Genomic DNA, 21,104 nt, shown 5'->3' with positions numbered 1-21,104 from the left:
CCAAAAATCCTTTCTTCTCTCCCTATTCTTGGCCCAAGCCCAAGGAAAAAGGGAGAGTTGACCTTGGGTTGCCACCTCACTTTTATATGTTGGGTTTCCATGCACATAACTCATGTTTCCAAGCAAGCATCATATCAAGATCACTTCTTTCTTCTCCCTCTCTCACTCTCGGCCATACTCACACACACACACTCACAAATATCTCTCAACTCTCTCAAGAACATCCCTTTCCTCTCCACTCAAAAATCTCGAGTTTTAGGAAGCATTCAAGAGGAAATTTCCACAAAATTCTTCATCTAAGGTAAGAAATGCTTGGATCTATGAATTTAATTCTTTGTTTTATCAAAATCCTTTCCTAATCTATGCAAAAATCGTGATCTTGCATCCTAGAACCATCTCAAACTCGAGATCTTCATCAAAGGGAGCTAAGGCCACAAATCACTTCATTTTCCTTCCATTTTCTTTGCAAAACCGAGCCCCCACACCCAAGGTGAGCTTCATACCCCCTATTTTTTGTTTTTATGAGTTTTGTGGGGGGGAATACAAGTGAAAGTGTAGATCTATATGTGTTTTATATGCCTTGTATGATTTCCATGCTTATATGTATGCATTTGTGTGTTATAATGTTGGATCTAGCCATAAAACCCCTCAAAACCGAGATATATCTTGTGTTAAATGATTTTAGCTTCAAATATATTTCTACATACAAAGTGTTTCAAGAAAAATGGCTAAGTGGTTTAGTAACAATTTTCTTTGGGTTAAAAACACAAATTTTGAGCCTAAAATGTGAAAAATACAAAATTAAGGGTCCAAATGGGCATATCACGAATTCTGATGGATGAAGTGTGCCAAAACAGTTTCCATAAATCAATTTCTGGAAATATACTCATTTAGGGGATTAAAAACATAAATTTCAAGCTTAATGGGCTAAAAATGACATTTTTGGCCCAATGAGGCCCATTATGCAAATTTTTCTGTTTTGGAGGGCCAAAACTGTGATTTTCTGTAAAACAGTGGACCATAAGTGATCCAAGTCCTTTTCAAAGGTTTAAAATGCTTTTTTTAAATTTAAAAAGGACCAAAGTTGCAAAAATTTTCCAATTTGGGCCAAAATTGTCAAAGTTGCGAAAAAGAAGGGTTAAAACCGAGAAAACTGTATTTTCAGGGACTTAAACTGTTTTCTATGAAAAATATGCTGAAAAATATTAATTTCAATAATTTTTGGTGTTAAAATGTCAAGAAAATTAATTTAAGGACCAAACCGGGAAGTATTTAATAAAAGGGTTGAAAATGTAAATTTTACAAACAATGAGGGGCTGAAAACAGAAAAATTTCAAGGCTAATTCAATATACACAATTTGATCAAATAATGGCACCGCGGCTATCGACGAAATACAATACATTCCAATACCAAAAGTCGTTGTTAAACGAATTGGTTCGGTCTCGAACCAATAGAAATCTACAACTACTAACACTACGACACTACGATACTACGATTCATACAAGTAACGTTTGGTAATACATTATACATGCGAGTGTGAACAGACGTCTACGCACCATCTTTGGGCCCCAAATGTGTAAAATCTTGTTCGTTGAGCCGAGCTAGCCCAATGACCTGATCTTAAGACCCGAAGACATTTTTTTTTACGGAGTGTTGGGTTTTACCGATCCGATACAACGTAAATGGACTTTCAATGGCTTGTATACTACTGGTCCCCAAGGGTCCTTTGGTATAGCTAGTAAAGTCTACATTTTATGCGAGGCGGGTCGGGGACCCCTCGTACATTTTTATCCCCAACCGGTTAATGGAGTCATCGGGGTCTTCGTGACCTCTTTCTCTTCGGATGTGGGACTACACATAGTCAGGGCGATTGGATAACGTGATTAGTACGGACGACGCCTACGGGTTAGTTAGTATAGCTATAGACTAGTCGTTTGTGTAACGCGTGTTTGTAGCAAATAATCATGCTCAAAAATAATCCAACGTCGCCTGGGACTGACACTACACGCTATGCAATGTTTTCAATGTGACTTCATGGAATTCAAGGAATTAGGAAAACATCGGGTTTTCCTAGGGTTTTCAATACATACAGATTTGAAATGCATACAATTTTTAAATGAACAATTTTTACAAGCATAGAAACAAACAAGCATACCTATGGATCTTCACAACATTTTCAAAAGCTTTTCTTTTCAGAAAATATCGGATTTTCTGGTAGTTTTCAAACAATACAAACATTGGATTTCAAACACTACTTATGAACTCACCAACATTTCATATGTTGACGTTTTTCAAAATACTTGTATTCTCAGGGAACCAGTGAACCAAAGGAAAACCTATTCGGTGATGGCTTGCAGTTTGATTATGAACGAATCGAACAATTTATTTTTTTTGGGAATGTAATGTTTAAACAATGTATGACATGTAAACGCTACCGGTTGTACTATATTAATGCATGGTGACGAATGTTGTTATGTTTCATATATATTCAATATTATGGTATTCAATTGAGTCACGACAGCCCCCGGACGTTTCCGTCGTCTGGTTCGGGGGTGTGACAACTACCCCCCGACTTACTTCGTTTCTTGGATTGTGGTATTCTCTAGAGTGCTTAGAGAATTCTTCAATTAACTCCTTGATTACTGGGGGCGCCTTCTTCGTGATCGGGCCTTGAGAATCGAGCAATTGCTTTGTGGTGACATTGACTCCATCATAGAAAATGGAGACCTCTTGTTGGCTATTGAGGTCATGGTGTGGGCAATTTCTAAGCAAACCTTTGTATCTTTCCCAAGCTTCATAAAGAGATTCTACGGGTTGTTGCTCGAAGTTGGCAATGGCTTTCTTTAGCTTGGCTATTTTGGAGGGCGGGCAAAAGTGGTCTATGAACCCTTCTTTCATCTTGGCCCATGTGGTGACCGATCCGGGAGGAAGTGACTTTAGCCAATCCTTTCCAGCTCCTTTGAACGTGACTGGAAGCATGCGAAGAAGCTGGGTCTCGCGTGGAACATTCGGTACATTGAAGTAGTCAACCACATCATTCACTTCGTCTAAGTTCTTGTAGGCGTCTTCGTGATCCTTCCCATAAAAAGGAATCTCCTTGAGTTGAGCGAGAATATGGCCTTTTAGTTTGAAAGTAGCGGTTGCGGGAATTGCAGGCTGCACAAGTCCTGGGCCGGTGTCATCGCGCATCCTCTTCTTCCATTCCCCCATGGGGACTTCATCGATATTAGCCATGGTGATAGCTAAATCGTCTTCAAACTCGGATTCGTGCTCGCATGTGGGCTCTTCTTCTTCCTCGGTCTCGTACTCGATATCTTCTTGAATTGGGTCTCCGATTGGCAAAGAGGCACTGGATGCTCCTTATTTGCTGCTCCTCTTCTTGCTGAAAACAGACTTGAGGGTTTTGAGTGCTGAGTTCTTTGAAGAAGCGGATTCTCCAACGGTTTTGCCTTTGCTCCTCCTTAATGTGGATTCCGGGTCTTCAAGAGGAGGGACCAGAGGTGTATCAGATCCTCGGGTCATGAAACAACTGTAAACAAAACAAAAAACGCGTAAAAAGAACAAAAATAAAATAAAAAATTAAAACTGTAACAGCGATGTACTCGCCGAGTCTGCACGAGTGCACTCGGCGAGTTCAACGCAAACACAGAAAAAAAATTCTAGTTACTTTAAAAACGGATTTTTATTAAAACTTATTCTACTTACTGAATTACCTTTTAAATAACTTTGTGTAAGATAAATCACACACAAAGGATAGATTAAATAGAATTTAATAGTTAATTTTAGAACCGTTCCCCGGCAACGGCGCCAAAAACTTGATGTGTGCAAACTCACTTAGTTTTAAACCTACTTTTAATTATAAAATAAACACACAAAGGCAGTGGACCTATCAATTGTGGTATAGTTAAATAAGTAGGGTATCGAACACAGGGAACGGTAAATTAAAACTAAAAACTAATTTTATCTAAATTAATTAATAAGTAGGGGTTTTCTCTAGTTTTACAAGACTAGAAACTTGCTAACTATTACTTAATTTAAAAACTAGAAAACAACGAATTAACTAGATTCAATAATGGGAAGGAACTTCTGTTTAGTTCAACTCAATTGATCCTATAGTTGATTTCAAGGTAATGGTGCAATGGATTAATTCTTTTGTTGGTTACCGATTCAAGTGACTAGATTCGCATTCACTACACTAATCCTTAGCAAATAAACTAACTTAAACAGTTGCCAGTTGTCTAATTTAATAAAATTTACTAGATTAATTATTCGGTTAATTTAGACTTGCAATAGTTAACTAATTTGGTCTTTTAATTAACCTCTTGTTGATGGTCATCACACAAGCTTGCACATGAATTTACTCAATTTTCTTATTAACTCTAGTCTCATGTTCATTAATCCTAGACATATGACCAAGTGGTCACATAGCATATGAGGTTGATAATCAATAGATGTTCATGCTAATCAATTATCTTCCTATTAACAGAAAATTAATTATTATTCACACACAAGGTTCTTTAGCAAGCTAAAATAACAAAAATCGCCAACTTAGAATTAATCCTACCAACAATCAAACCATAGTATCAATTTTGTATCCCCAAACAGAAGTCAAAAGGGTTTAGCTCATAATTGAAGTAAATAACAGCAAACAACAGACTCTAATTGTTTAACCATAATGACAAAACAAAAGATTAAGTAGAATGATGAAATTTGCCTCAAATCTCCTTCGGAATTGAATTCTAGCTTATAACTTCGTCTTCTAGGGTTTTACTGACTTCTTAATCGTAGCTAAATTCTTCTGAATCGTTCCAGAATCCTCCCCAATCGTTCTGAGGAGTTATCTTTATATATATATATATATATATATATATATATATATATATATATATATATATATATATATATATATATATATATATATGAATCGATTCGTCAAGTCAGGTGCCGACTCGTCGACTCCATCTCTCAATCCCCGTATTGTGATAAGTCTCTGGGTTTCCAAGTCTTTATCTTCTCGAATCTTCGCTTGGACTCGCCGAGTAGTCGACCCTACTCGCCGAGTAGGTGTTATTTTTAGTGTTTTTCTTCTTTGTTCCATTCTCGAGCTCTCAACCGCTTCTCCTGCTTCCTTCTGCTTCCGAGCTTCATTTTTGGACTGAAAATATAATTCAAACACTTTTAAGTACCTTTTGTCCACAAAATGCAATAATTTAGCTAATAAATGAATCAAAATCTATACTTAATATGAACTAAATATGCACATATCAATGATTTACACAATCAACCCATATATTTAGTTAGTCTCCATTTGATCACTTAATTAATTCCAAATTAATTCTTGATCAATAGTAATTAAATAACCTTATTAATATATTAGAACTTATAATATATTAACAAACCTTAAGTGTTATTTCTCTCATTTTAGTCTATCCAAATGCATGATGCCATGCAACCCAAATGGACCATGTCGGGTCGGGTCAAGTCTTACCAATTATAGTTATGGACTTAGACATTAATGATGGTTTTTTGTCATAAGAACATCCTATGTGCTCATACAAACCCTAAATGCTTGGATCTAGGTTTCTCTGTTGTACATGCAATTTATCCAAGACTATAAACCCTAGATCTAGCATCTTATAATCAATACAGCATATAATTAGGGTTTAGATCATACCTTGATTGTTATATAGCAATAACAATCTCAAATCCTCTAATGTAATGACTTTAGAAAGCTTAGAGTCACAAATGTCACTCCTCTAATGGTTCACAAACACCAAGAGCAAGAGGATGAAGAATAGAAGAGAAGGAGGCTCACAAAAACGTGTGGAAACCCTAGACCATTATCTTTCCACGTTTTTGGAGCATAAGGGTTCTATATATAGTGAGGCTATTAGGGTTATCTAACAAGGAAACCCTAATTTGGATGCTTAATCCCTAAGCAACCCATGGACTCCTTTCCTTAAAGGCCTTGGACGATTTCCAATGGGTTTCCCCATAGAATTCGTCCAACCTTATAATATAAGGCAATCCATAGCCCAATTGTAATTATCTAATAATTACAATTCCAGTCCCTTAAGTTTAATTAATCTCTTTTAGTCACAAACTTAATTCTTGACTAATATTAATTAAACAATATGATTTCTCCTTTAATATATTATTCCCATAATATATTAATAAATCATATTTAATCCTTTCTCTCCATAATTCATCCTATCAAGTTGCTTTGGTGAAGGCAACCCAAAAGGACCATGCACCATCGGGTCAAGTACATACCAAAATAGTTATGGACTTAGACACTAATCCAACAATTAATCCAACAGTCTCCCACTTGGATAAGTCTAATAACTATTATGCGTATGACTTCAGATCCTGATCTGCAATCGTAGCTTTCTAAAGCCGTTGTCAACTCTGATCCTATCAGATACGCGTGTCCTTTAGATAATGGATCATGTATTCCTCCATTCTAGATATCGTATAAGACATGATTTCTAATCATTCTTTCTGTACCATTTCTCGACTTCCGATTTATGACGACTGACTAATTGAACAAATCAAATTAGCCCTAGCCCGGCCGAGCATTTACGTTTGTCATCACTAAATCATCGAGGGGCCCAAAGATGTCGCTTTTATCCTACTGTGGATAAAAGGAACGGATAAACTTTGATTCAATGCTCGCTTGCACTTACTCACCGAATCATACACAACAATATGTTTTATGACACCAAGTTACTGGTGCGTTTATTATCAATGTGCGACCGATTTGCAAGATACAACTCACACATCTCGGTTTCAAGAATATAAGATGTTATCGTCTCACCAATCATTCGTGATACAATTCATGGAGTGATCCAAGTGAGCGTGGGTTTAATCCAATGCTCAAATCATATTCATAAGCACTCATGAACGTTGCAGCAAACATTTTCTTATGTCTAATACTCTTTAGACCATCCACACACCAATTCACGACAGTCTTTATTCATACCTACTTCTAACATATGAACGACTGTGGCCCGTTCGAATAATTTGACTGTTCTAAACCAATTAAATTATTCAGGAAGTCAAAACATGCAAAGTGAAACACAAGAATAATACTAATCACATATGGCCTCAAACCTTTAAGCACAAATAAAACACCTTTTATTTATCACCATATCGATTACTCATTATTTGTTGTTTCAGGTAATCAACTTCTTACTTGAATTATTACACTTGACCCATGCTCTTATCATGCACACAATGTTTACCTATGGTTCTTACTTTGTGAAATAGATCAAATGAACACATTTCCAATCATACTCATTTCACAACTCCAAATCCTTTTTCATAAGTGAAAGAATATCAAATTCTTGCCACTTATAGAATATGTTAGATTCTAACATTTTATGCAATGATCCTTTTCGTAATGTCATAGCACAAAAAGTCACAAAGACTATTGCCAACGATATTACAAAGTCCTCTATTCGAGATTGTTACAATACAATTCCTTAGATATGATGTCTCTCACTCAAAGTACATTCCTTTGAACATCCTTTTGCATAAAAGTTTCTAATCTAGACATAGATTTTCAGTATTCAATTCCCAATATGGACACGTTTCCATATTTTCCATATGACAACTCATTCTTAATAGAATCTTATCTATTCATAATAATGTTGATATGGTCCATTCAATATTATACTTCCAACTACTCACAAGTGACCAATCCTCGGCGAACTTTGGATTGTCCTTTGATAGTTGTTTAATTATCTTAGTCAAAACCGATTCTTGTCCTTCTTCCCTCTAAATGCGCTAGACATTTGGAAAATTTTAGAATGTTCAAATAATATAGCTTTTGCAATCGATCCCATACCCGAAGCGTATTGGACACGATGCATAATGTCTTATATGAAGATTTAATTGCCATAATATTCTATGTGCTACGTTCTCAACATTCAAACTATGAAGAGGAATGTCATAATCATAATCGAAATTTGTGAACACACTATGTATCCTTGACTAAATTATTAACATTCCACAACCTAAGCCTTTAGATTTGAAATGAAGCATAATATTCTCTCCCTTAATTATAGCAAAACAACTTTTCAACTTATTACTGTTGGGTTTTGAGCAATCTAACACTTCATAAGTGTGCATGCAACCCTAATAAACCTTGGATCTATGTTTGTCTAAATACATGAAAAATAATAATTTTCCAAGGTTCATAACCTATCTAACATGGCATGGGGAACATTTCAACATAAAAGAGTTAGAAGAGATTACATACCTTTGTTGATGAGTTTGGTTCTTGAGGAGTTTGAGGGCCAAGCACCAATAGTGTGAATGCCTCAAATGGAATCACAAATCACCACAAACTCTTGGAAAACTTTGAGAGAGAATACACACTTGTATTTTCGGCCACACACAAGCACACACACATTAGTTCACTAGTTACACTAGCCACCATTTCATGCTCCATAAGCATGCTTATATAGTGTGCATGGTTAGGGTGAAACCCTAATAACCCATGACCTTTCCTTTTCCAAGGATCCATGGGTTAAAAGCTCCATGGATCATCCATGGACTTCCATATAAGCCTAGCCCATTAACAAATGAGTATTCGCCCACACCATATAAAATCAATAGCCCATAATCTAATTAGTCTTCTTTTTAATCTCTAAATTAATTCATAATTAATTTAAGACTAAGACTAATCAAATAACATAACTTGATATTAATATATTATAACTTATAATATATTAATAAACATATGTGTATAACTCTCATAAAATTATCCATAAATAGTTTGGATGAGATGCAAACCAAATGGACCATGCCGGGTCGGGTCAAGTATATACCAAATAAGTTATGGACCTAGACACCTTATCCAACAGACTCCCACTTCGATAAGTCTAATAACTATATTTGCGTATGTTACTTCAGGAACCAACCAGCAATCGTAGCTCTCGAAAACTCCGTTGAACTATGAAGACTCTGTTGAACTATGAAGCGTCATTTTAGATAACTGATCATATAATCCTCTGTTCTCATGATATCAGCCGGACAAATACATGGAACAACGTCGTACTTATTGTCCAGCAGTTTGTTTCCCGATTTTCGATTTTTTTGACAAAGAACTTAATCGAACACATCAATTTAGTTCTGACCGGCCAGTACATAGGTCACAACAAAATCATCGAGGGGCCCAGATATCGCTTCTATTTCTAGAAGGAACAGATAAACTTCGACTCATATGCTTGTTCTACTACTTATTGAATTGTACACAAAGGCACGTTTTATAACATCAAGTTACTGATGCGTTTACATGCAATCAATGCACAACCAACTCATAGGTAACAACTCATATCTCAAGGTTTGAAGATTTATATGATATTACCGTCTCACGATCACTCGAGATAAATTCCATGAAGTGATACAAGTGAGCGTGGGTTTATTCCAATACTCATAACTTATGAGCACTCATGAATGTTGTAGCAACCATTGCTATGACTAAACCCATTTATCCATCTACAAACTCGATTCATGACAGTCTTGATTCATACCTACTTCCAACATATGAACGACTGTGGAGTGTTTAAATAACTTAGTCATTCGGAAAGAATAACCTAGCTATTTTGGAAGTCAAAACATGCAAAGTGAAACACAGTAATAATCGAATCCAATATGGTCTCAGAACCCTTTTGAATATAAATAGAACCACCTTTTATTTATCACCATATTGATCACACATTATTCATTGTATAATGTTTCAAACAATCAACTTAAGACTTGAATAAAAACAACAGTTGTCCCATGCTCCTAGCATGTACACTTTGTTTTCTAAACAATAGTTATGCCATACTCCAAGTATGCACACTATGTTTGTCTATGATCCTTACATTGTGATGTAGATCAATTGAACATGATGCCATTGAGACTCATTTCACAATCCCAAATCCTTATTGTAAATGTGAGAATCCCCGATTCCTATCATTTACCAAAAAATCTGTTAGATTTTAAACATTTATGCAATGTTCCTCTTGTAATGATTATGCACAAAGTCACCAAAACCTTGTCACCAGTCATTACAGAGTATTCCAAAGAAGGTCAACTTCTATGGAACGGATGTCTCATATTCAAAGTACATTGCTTTAAACATCCTTCTTGCATTAAGGTTTTCTAATCTTACATAGATTGAATAACTTCCACCTATGGAGACATTTCCATAGTCCCATTTTGACTATCGCTTCCGAACAAGAGTTACTTCTTTTCAGAATGTGTCAATATGGTCCTTTCCGACAACTTACATCATACTTCCAACTTTCCCTGAGCAACCAATCTTTGGAGAACCTCAGATTGTCCTCGACAATTGCTTAATCACTTTAGTCATATCCAGCTCTAGACTTTTCCCTTCTCAATGCCTTAAGCATTTGGAAAATTTAGAAAAGATGAATATTATAGCACATGCAATCGATCCTATATCCGAAGCATATGGGACACGATTCATGATGTTTGACATAAAGACCTGATACTAGACAAGTCTTTTGCTACAATATTTTTATTTGCCATGTTTTCAAAATTTAACTATGAAGAGGGATGCCGTAATCATCATCGAATTTTGAAAACGCAATATATATAGAATTTCTTCAAGTTTGAACCATTCCAACATAAAATTCACATATATATTCTTGACTAAAGATGATTAAAATCTCAATCTAAGCTTTAGAATTGAAATGAAGTATAATTTCCTCTCCCTTAATTATAGCAAAACAACTTTTCAACCCCTGCAACTTCACGAATTGAAACTTTGTTTTCTATAATTAACATTGCTAACTTGCAACACTAAACGTAATAATCATGCTCCCACTAACATGATGATTATCAAAAAACACTTATGCTCCCACTAGCTCTGACATATTTCTAGAAATCTGCTGGACTTCTGAAATTTAGATTCATACACCCTTTCTTAGATAGCTCACATGTGTGTCTAAACAATTTTCAGAACTATGAAAAGGGATACCGTAATCATAGTCTCAATTTCTTAGACCTTTGCCATTTCTCACAAGTCCATGTTAGTGTGTCAGTTAACCACACACGCTCCACTAACGACTTTTGAAAATGCAAACAACACAATTGATATCTACGTAAAATCTACTTAATGAAACCGTTTCCTCACCATCATTTTCATGAATCGGAGAGAAACCTTATGACACTTCGATTTTATAGTGTATGAGTTCCTATCCATGTGAATTTGTCAAAACCATAATCACACGATAAGGTTAGTGACAAATTCAGCGTTACATGGATTAAAATTGTTCAATCTTAGTTTCTTGTCACCTTGGTAGCACAAGGCCCACCAATGCTTCCAAGTTGAACTCTGATAACTCACATCCAAATTCAACTTATTTGAAGTAGGTACAGAAATAAGAATTATGTCAACACGATAGGTTGCAAACCTTAAGTCGTGTGCTAGTGATAAATTACAGGTTTTACTCTTGATTAAATCTTAATACTCTTTCAGGATCTTTAAGGCTCCCACTGTCCCCTTGACATATAAGTTTCCCCAGTCAAGAACCATTCCTTGACAAAACAAATATTCAAGGGATAGTGTGGATTCTTATCAAGACTAACACTTCACACATTTGGTCTTAGTTGGTCTTTGTCTCATCCAAGACATCACAACTTACCAATCTCAAATGTACAAGAGTAGAAAACATTTTATTCTTACATTTGACTAGTGTTAACAAATCTTCCTTTATGTCACTCAATGTTACAATCTTGGAGTATGACTCTAAGAATTGTTTTGGAACGAAGTATGACTCATTTTCTCGATTTTAACCAATCCAACAATTCATGACCTCTCTTCTTAGCCATAACAATGCACTAAGACGTCCTTAGAGTATGAATTTGTGATATGGTTTCATAATCATTAAGATGATCATGAAATACGATACTAAAGTACTCTCCCATCCTTTCAGATTTGAGAAACTTTTATCTTTCTGCCTAGTTTGATTCTTCTCAATTGTTTTGTCATACATTGTATCCTTTCCAATGTTACAGAATTATACTTAACCTCATAAGTATAATCATATTTACTAATCTTTAGTAAATTATGGCAAATCAATCTTTGTGGTGGACCTTGACCAGCGCACACCCAGTGTACCTAATTCCTTAGTCCTTCAATTGACTCACATATACATGTGATCAAAGAATTAGTCTTAATTTTCAAATATGAAAATTCTCATTCATCATACAATACAACTTGTATGATTCCAAGTTTCTGTCCAATTGAAACTTGGGTGATGAAAACTTTCTTCATTCGGTAAATTCAGACACTACCACAAATGAAGGAATCAAATCCACTTTCCAATATTGCTATTACTGGAAACATATAAGCAACAATTTTCCACAGATGCCATTGTAAGGATATTTTTAAAATAAATAAAATTAAAACCCTTTTTTTCTTTTATTTTACAACTTTGTGGAAAAACTTATCCTTACAATCCACAAACCTTGTTGTTATCTATTCATAAGCAATATGTTTAAGCAACAGCTCAAAATTCTGATTACCGAACCATGCGATCGAAACCCACCTTCGCAATCAGAATCAACATATACTTACATTAAGCATCCTATCTTTTTTTGATTCTTAAAAACATCAGCATGTGACCCATTCACAATAAGAATATCCAAATAGGAACTTAATAGAGTTAGTCAGTGGACTTTACCTGAAGTAGAGTCAAACCTCTTGACTTGATCAACCTTATGACCTTTCAGGTGAATAGGGCAGCTTCGCAACCAATGCCCCTTCCTTTGGCAACAAAACACATGGACCCTTTGGTAATGGCACATGAGACTATCTCAGACTTAGCCTTTCTCTTTACCATTTGGTCAACCGAGTTGACTATGGCCGATCCCTTTCCATTGGGAAGAGAAATGCTTTTCTAGATATCCAATGCCACCATTGTCAATGTCCATTTAAGACTTGGGAAGTTGTTCTTTTAATCAAATTTGCTTTACTGGTGTTCCAAATCATTGCTGATTCCACAACACCAAGCAAATAGATAAGATCATTAAGGGTCATGTCATAGTGTGTCTCATAGTAGTCCCAAAGAGACTCACTATGTTACTAAGAAAGTGATTGAACATCCAACTTTCACAAGACTTTGACACCCAACTCTCCCGGCTTGTCAATATGTGACTTTATCTCCAAGATGTGAGCACACATAGACTATGCTTGCCAATAGGGATTGAGTGACTTTAAACTTTTCAAGAACTTGTGGGTGAGGGAGAATAATTCGAGGAGGTAGAGGAAGTGAAGCATGATGTTGAGGGACACCATCTTCAAGAGATTTGGGAAGATCATAGTTGTCTGAACCAGACATCTATAATGGGAGAAAATCAAGTTAGTTGATTCAAAATCCTTAATATAACACCCAATATGAAATATTAAGGCTAGGACCCAACACAATATTTTATAATTTGGAAGAGGGATGCCGTAATCCAAGCTATAAAATATTTGAAGGTAGGCGAATGACGATTCACCAATTTCCACCATGAAAAACGAAATAATTTATTAGGTTTTAATTGGATTTGAAATTCCTAGATCTTTTGATATTCATTGAACTTTTTAATGGCATGTTTCAATCTCGAGTGTGCCCTCTCAAATTTTGTGACTGGGATGCCGAGGATCACAAAACAAGGTGTGAATAACCATACCAATTCACTTGGTACCCTTAATATTATCACCCAATCAATGTGCCGGTTAACCACACACGCTCCATTGATCTATGACAAACATTAAGTCACCCTTCGTGATCCTTACTAGTCCAAGTTAGTGTACCGGTTAACCACACACGCTCCACCAACGACTTGGTAAGGTACAAAGTGTGAATTCCATGGGCTAGCACCAAATTCACATTTTTCCTAAAGTAACTAAGATTGGGAATTAAATAAAAAAAATATTTAGTTACTTTATAATATTCATTATACTTTTAATGAGAATTTAAAGTCATTGTCCTACCCGTTCGGCTAACGACCCTCCACCAATCAAGCAAGCGGTGGGTGAGAGTGGACACCCATTAAGTCGCCATTTTATAGGCAACAACCTTATACCCACCTTATAGACCGGCTTCGTGAATGAGGCCTACTAATGGTAAAACGACTTGTTCTTATACATATATATAATAATTAAACATTAATGTTATAAATAGTATAAGTGTTGAATTTTAACTTTTAAAATTCTAAGTGTTGGAATTAAAGTTTATTAAAGTGTGTGAAACTTTTCCAAATTCCAAAACTTGAGGGCAAGTTTTGAACAATTCATAAACTTTTGGATATTCATAACTTATGAATTAAAGGTTCATAAAAATGAAGACTCTTCATTTTCATGTAACTTATGTGTTTAAATGTGTGTGTTAAAGAAAGTGACCTTTGGATATCCATAACTTGAGGACAAATTATGGACTCCATTAAAACACATAAATGATCAAGAATTAATTCTAAAAAATTCAACAAATAATTCCTATCATCTTCTAAATTCATAAGAACATGAACATGATCATCAAAATTTCAAGAATTATATGAACACATAAAAATCATGGAATTTTGATATATGCTATTGTAAATGGATTAGAACAACCATTACACCAACTAAAACAAGTTTTAAAACACCAAAACAGTTTAGGGTAATGTTTCTAGTCCATTTCCAGCAGCTAAAGTCGAAAATCTGCACTCTGTCGATCCTACTCGTTGAGTGCATGAACCTACTCGGCGAGTAGGTTGAAGATACACATGGACTCAGCGAGTTCATCAGGCAGACAGCAAGTTTTTCGACTTTTTCAACTATTTTGCATCAAGTATCAAACAAGCAAGCCTAGGCTCTGATACCACTGTTGGGTTTTGAGCAATCTAACACTTCCTAAGTGTGCATGCAACCCTAATAAACCTTGGATCTATGTTTGTCTAAATACATGCAAAATAATAATTTTCCAAGGTTCATAACCTAGCTAACATGGCATGGGGAACATTTCAAGATAAAAGAGTTAGAAGAGATTACATACCTTTGTTGATGAGTTTGGTTCTTGAGGAGTTTGAGGGCCAAGCACCAATAGTGTGAATGCCTCAAATGGAATCACAAATCACCACAAACTCTTGGAAAACTTTGAGAGAGAATACACACTTGTATTTTCGGCCACACACAAGCACACACACATTAGTTCACTAGTTACACTAGCCACCATTTCATGCTCCATAAGCATGCTTATATAGTGTGCATGGTTAGGGTGAAACCCTAATAACCCATGACCTTTCCTTTTCCAAGGATCCATGGGTTAAAAGCTCCATGGATCATCCATGGACTTCCATATAAGCCTAGCCCATTAACAAATGAGTATTCGCCCACACCATATAAAATCAATAGCCCATAATCTAATTAGTCTTCTTTTTAATCTCTAAATTAATTCATAATTAATTTAAGACTAAGACTAATCAAATAACATAACTTGATATTAATATATTATAACTTATAATATATTAATAAACATATGTGTATAACTCTCATAAAATTATCCATAAATAGTTTGGATGAGATCCAACCCAAATGGACCATGCCGGGTCGGGTCAAGTATATACCAAATAAGTTATGGACTTAGACACCTTATCCAACAATTACGACTCTGCAAAGTATAACCCTTGTTTTCTATAATTAATATTGCTAACTTGCAATACTTTCCATAATAATCATACTCTATCATAACATTTATGCTCCCACTATCATGATGATTATTATAAACATAACACTTATGCTCCCACTAGCTTTGACATGTATTCAGAAACCAGCTTAACTTCCAGAAAAACAATACTTGTTGAATTTCTTAGGTTTATGTTTCTAATAGCTAATGCTTTGATAATCCTTTATCTAAGCTTATACACCTTTCCTTTAGATAGCTCATATGTGTGTCTAAACAATTCATACTAATTGCCCAAATCTCACAATTCGAATCATGGAAAGAGATACCGTAACCATAATCGAATTCGAGAATTCAATTCCACAATCACTATTTTCTTAAAATCTTTCTTAGTGATAGCATTTCCTCACAGTCACTTTCATGAAGGAGGGAATCTTATGACACTTAGATTTTAATGGTGTATGTGTTCCTATCCACGTGAATACGTCAAAACCAAAGTTTAAGACAAATTCAAACTCATATGGACCGAACTTTCTTAATCTTGATTTCTTGCCTTATGGTAGCACAGCTGCCCACCATGTCTTCCAAGTAGTTAAGCAGCTCACCTTTTCCTATCAATGTACTTTTCATTGATCAAGGTCCTTGCCTTTTATGCATTCAAATTAGAACTCATTGTTGGGTTTTGAGCATTCTAACACTCATAAGTGTACATGCAACCCTAAATACCTTGGATCTATGTTTTCTCTATTATACATGCAAATAAGAACTTCCAAGGTATTATCCTAATCTAGCATACAAAAACAATGAATGTAACAAGATAGAATACATACCTCTTTGATGTAGAAAGTCTTCATGAAGCTTGAGTGCCTAGCCCCAATAGTGTGGAAGCCTCATATGGAATCACAATCACCAAAACACTTAGAATAACTTGAGAGAATTCTACAACTCATGAAATCGGCTAGCCCTTTTACTTCACACTCTAGTGGCCGATTTTGGTCAAGAATAAGATGCTTATATAGTTAGGGTTACACCATGTAATCCCTAATTGACATGGCCTTTCATTTCCATGATCCATGGGTAAAAATACACCATGGAGCATCCATGGACCATCCTATGGGTTTTAGCCCAACTTGATTATCCATGGAGCATTAGCCCACTATACAAGTATGGATGATTTACACAATCAACCCATATATTTAATTAGTCTTCTTTTGATCACTTAATTAATCCTAGATTAATTCTTGATCAATACTAATTAAATAATCTTATTATTCTTATTATTAATATACTAGAACTTATAATATATTAATAACCATAAGTGTCTTATTTCTCTCATTATAGTCTATCCAAGTGCATGATGGTATGCAACCCAAATGGACCATGCCGGTTTGGGTCAAGTCTTACCAATTATAGTTATGCACTTAGACATTAATCCAACAGTCTCCCACTTGGATAAGTCTAAAACTATTATTGCGTATGACTTCAGGAACCAACTGGCAATCGTAGCTCTCAAAAGCTTCTGTCGAACTCTGACCTTGTAGATGAACTCTGACCTTTGTCAATGATTTGTCCATTAGATAAGGGATCATATATTCCTCCATTCTAGATATCATATGGACTGAGACATGGATTATAATCATTCTCTCTGTCCATTTGTTGTTTCCCTATTTCCGATTTATGACAACTGACTAATTGAAAAAATCAAATCAGTCCTGGCCCGGCCGAGCACTTCCATTTGTCATCATCAAATCATCGAGGGGCCCACAGATATTGCTTTTATCCCGAAGGTAAAAGGAATGGATAAACTTCGACTCATATGGCTTGTTCTACTACTTGTTGAATCATACACAAAGGCACGTTTTATAGCACCGAGTTACCAAATGCGTTTTCGTGCAATCAATGTACTATCAACTTATAGTAACAACTCATATCTCTAGGTTTGAAGAATATAAGATATTATCGTCTCATGATCACTCGTGATAAAATCCATGAAGTGATTCCAATGAGCGCGGGTTGAATCTAATACTCAGAACTTATGAGCACTCATGAGTGTTGTAGCCCTTTGTCCAACACCTTAGACCTCTACAAGCCAACCCATGACAGTCTTGATTCATATCTACTTCCAACATATGACCGAATGTGGATGGTTTGAATCACTTAGTCATTCCGGAAGAATAACCTAGTTTATTCGGGAAGTCAAAACATGCAAAGTGAAACAAAATAATAATTGAATCCAATATGGTATCAAAACCTATAAACATAAATAAAAACACCTTTTATTTATCACCATATGATTACACATTATTCATTGTATACTGTTTCAGCTATCAACTTTATTCTTGAATTTAAAACAATAGTTGTCCCATGCTCCAAGCATGTACACTATGTTTTCTTAAACACTAGTCATGCCATACACCAAGTATGCATACTATGTTTGTCTATGATCTTTACTTTGTGAACTAGATCAATTCAACAAAACATCAATGATTCTCTTTTCACAGTCCCAAATCCTTACTGCAAATGCAAGAATTCCAAACTCATGCCATTTACTGAAATCTGTTAGATTCTAAACTTATATGCATTGAACCTCTTGTAATGATTATGCACAAAATCATAAAGACTTGACAACAAACATTACAGAGCATTCCAAGGAGATCAACTCCTTGGAAACATCCTTCTTGCATTAAGTTTCCTAATCTTAAACAGATTGAAAATTCTATCTTTGAAAAATTTCCAAACTCCATTTTGATTATCACTTCTGAACAAGAGTTGCCTCCTTACAGACTATGTCAATATGGTCCTTCCAGAATTATCACTATACTTCCAATTGTCCTTGAGTAACCAATCTTTGGTAAACCTTAGATTGTCCTCGACAATTGTTTAATCCTTTTAGTCATATCCAGTTCTAAACCTTTTCCCTTCTTAATGCCCCAGGCATTTGGAAAATTTTAGAACGGATGAATATAGCACATGTAATCGATCCTATATCCGAAGCATATGGGACACGATTCATGATGTCTCACATAAAGACTAAACCAGTCTTTTGCTATAATATGTCCATTTCAATTTGCCAAGTTCTCATAATTCAGATTATGAAAAGGGATGCCGTAATCATAACCGAATTTTAGAACGCAAATAATGGACCCATATATAGAATTTCCTTATGTTGAGCCATTCCAACATGAAATTCATATATATCCTTAACTAAATGATTAAAACCTCACGATCTAAGCTTATAGATTTGAGATGAAGTATAATTTCCTCTCCCTTAATTATAGCAAAACAACCTTTTCCCAATTGAAACCTTTTGTTTTCTATAATTAACATTGCTAGCTTGCAATACTTATCATAATTATCATGCTCCCACTAACATGATGATTATTAGCATAACACTTATGCTCCCACTAGCTTTGACATGTTCTCAGAAGTCACCCGGACTTCTAGAAATCGATACTTCATTGACTTTCTTACCAAAGTTCAGATTTCTGATACTAGATTGTTTTGATAAAACTTTATCAAAATCATACACCTTCCCTTAGATATCACACTTTTGTGTCTAAACAATTATGAAGAGGTATGCCGTAATCATAATGGTTAGACCTTTTTGCCACTTCTCACAAGTCTAGGTTAGTGTGCCGGTAAACCAGACACGCTCCACTAACGACTTTGAGAATGCAAATATCACAATTGCTATCTAGATAAAATCTACTTAGTGAAAGTGTTTCCTCACCATCATTTTCATGAATCGGAGAGAAACCTTATGACAATTAGATTTTTATGGTGTATGAATTCCTACCCATATGAATTTGTCAAAACCATAATCACAAGACAAGGATAATGACAAATCCAAACTCATATGGATTGGACTCAATCTTAATTTCTTGCCACCTGGCAGCTTAAGGGCCTGCCATTGCTTCCAAGTTGTTGTGCAACAAATTGAGAACTCTAAGAACTCATTTGCAAAGCCAACTTTAACTGGAATGGGCACAGAATATGTCAACACGATAGGTTATAAACCTCAAGTCGTGTGCTAGTGAATGTCACACCCCAAAACCGAGAACGGCGGAAACGTTCTGGGGCGGAGGACGTCATGTATGCATCACAACAAATGTAAAGTAGTAAACAAGCAACAACATCATCCATTGCATTAATAGTATAATTTTAGTTACAAGTGTTTTCTTTCATTGAACAAGACATGATGATAACTTATCAAAATAAAAGACGAGTCTTGAGTGCTCCATCTTCTCTAAACCTTGTATCGACACCTGTCTATTTGTAACCTGAGAATACAAGTTATTTTGAAAGAGTAGATCAGCATTTAAGTTGGTGAGTTCATAAGTATTTAATGTCATTGTTTTGATTAGTTGATATGAAAGACTGGTAAATGAATGATGAAACATTTAGTATAAGTATGAAAAGCTCTAGAAAATCCCATATTTCCTACTAGTATAAAAGTAGTCTTCTACCAAGACTCGAATGTTTTGAAAGTAGTCTTTTACCTAGACCTGACTGTTTTGAAAGTACGCATCTCTTGAAAATGTGATGGTTTTTCCTTGTTTAACTCTTATTAGTAGTCTCTTAAGTATACCTGAAATGGTATCAACCTAGAACATTCGTAGACTGTTCATTTACCTCTGTTGCTAACAGCCGAGTTTAGGAATAGTTAGTCCCTTATGTATACCCACGATGGTATCAACCTAGAACATCCGTAGATTGTTCATTCACCTCTGTAGCTAGCAGGGGTTGTCGGAATGGTTAGTCCCTCAAAGTATGATGTGGTACTAGGAGATAAAGTCCCAGTCTACCTCGTCGATGATGTGATTAAATCACAAGGTAAAGATAGAAAGGCGAACAATATAACCGTATCTGGACATATAACATGTAATATTAAATTGCCATATAATGTCTATGTAAAAGTATTCATGTATAAGTATTCATGTAAGAGTATTCCTTCATATAACATGTAGTAGTAATCTGCCATATAGTGTCTATGTAAAAGTATTCATGTATAAGTATTCTTTTATATAACATGTAGTAGTAATCTGCCATATAGTGTCTATGTAAAAGTATTCATGTATAAGTATTCATGTAAAAGTATCCCTTCATATAACATGTAGTCTGGACTCATGAATGAACTGACTCTGGTGTAATTTCTTGTAGTAGTGAAAATGTTTTGTTTACTCTAAACTATTCCTATAATAGTTTACTAGAATGTAATTGATGAGTGACCAAGTAGGTTTATACACCCTTGCTATCTACGAGTATCGGAACTACATTAACTGATGGAACATTTATGACCATATATGTATACATGATATATAACTAATATTTAAACGACTTTCGGACGAATGCCCAATATCCCACCAGACCACATCTCAAGGCGCGAAAAGGAAATAGGGTGGATAGCCTTCCTAAGTCTTTTAAGCATTTCTTATATA

The 21,104-nt window shown here is 35.2% G+C and overlaps 1 non-coding gene across 1 annotated transcript; it reads left to right on the top strand.

The window, feature by feature from the left end:
• The first annotated feature begins 2,744 nt into the window (after positions 1-2,744).
• Positions 2,745-2,851, top strand: LOC128128248 (small nucleolar RNA R71). Its single transcript, XR_008226108.1, has one exon. It is a non-coding gene; the product is annotated as a small nucleolar RNA R71 (small nucleolar RNA).
• The last annotated feature ends 18,253 nt before the right edge of the window (positions 2,852-21,104 follow it).

Source organism: Lactuca sativa, chromosome 8, assembly GCF_002870075.4.
Source record: "Lactuca sativa cultivar Salinas chromosome 8, Lsat_Salinas_v11, whole genome shotgun sequence".
NCBI classification, from domain to species: domain Eukaryota; kingdom Viridiplantae; phylum Streptophyta; class Magnoliopsida; order Asterales; family Asteraceae; genus Lactuca; species Lactuca sativa.
Note: the sequence above shows the minus strand (reverse complement) of the source record. Positions and strands in the feature narration are given on the sequence as shown.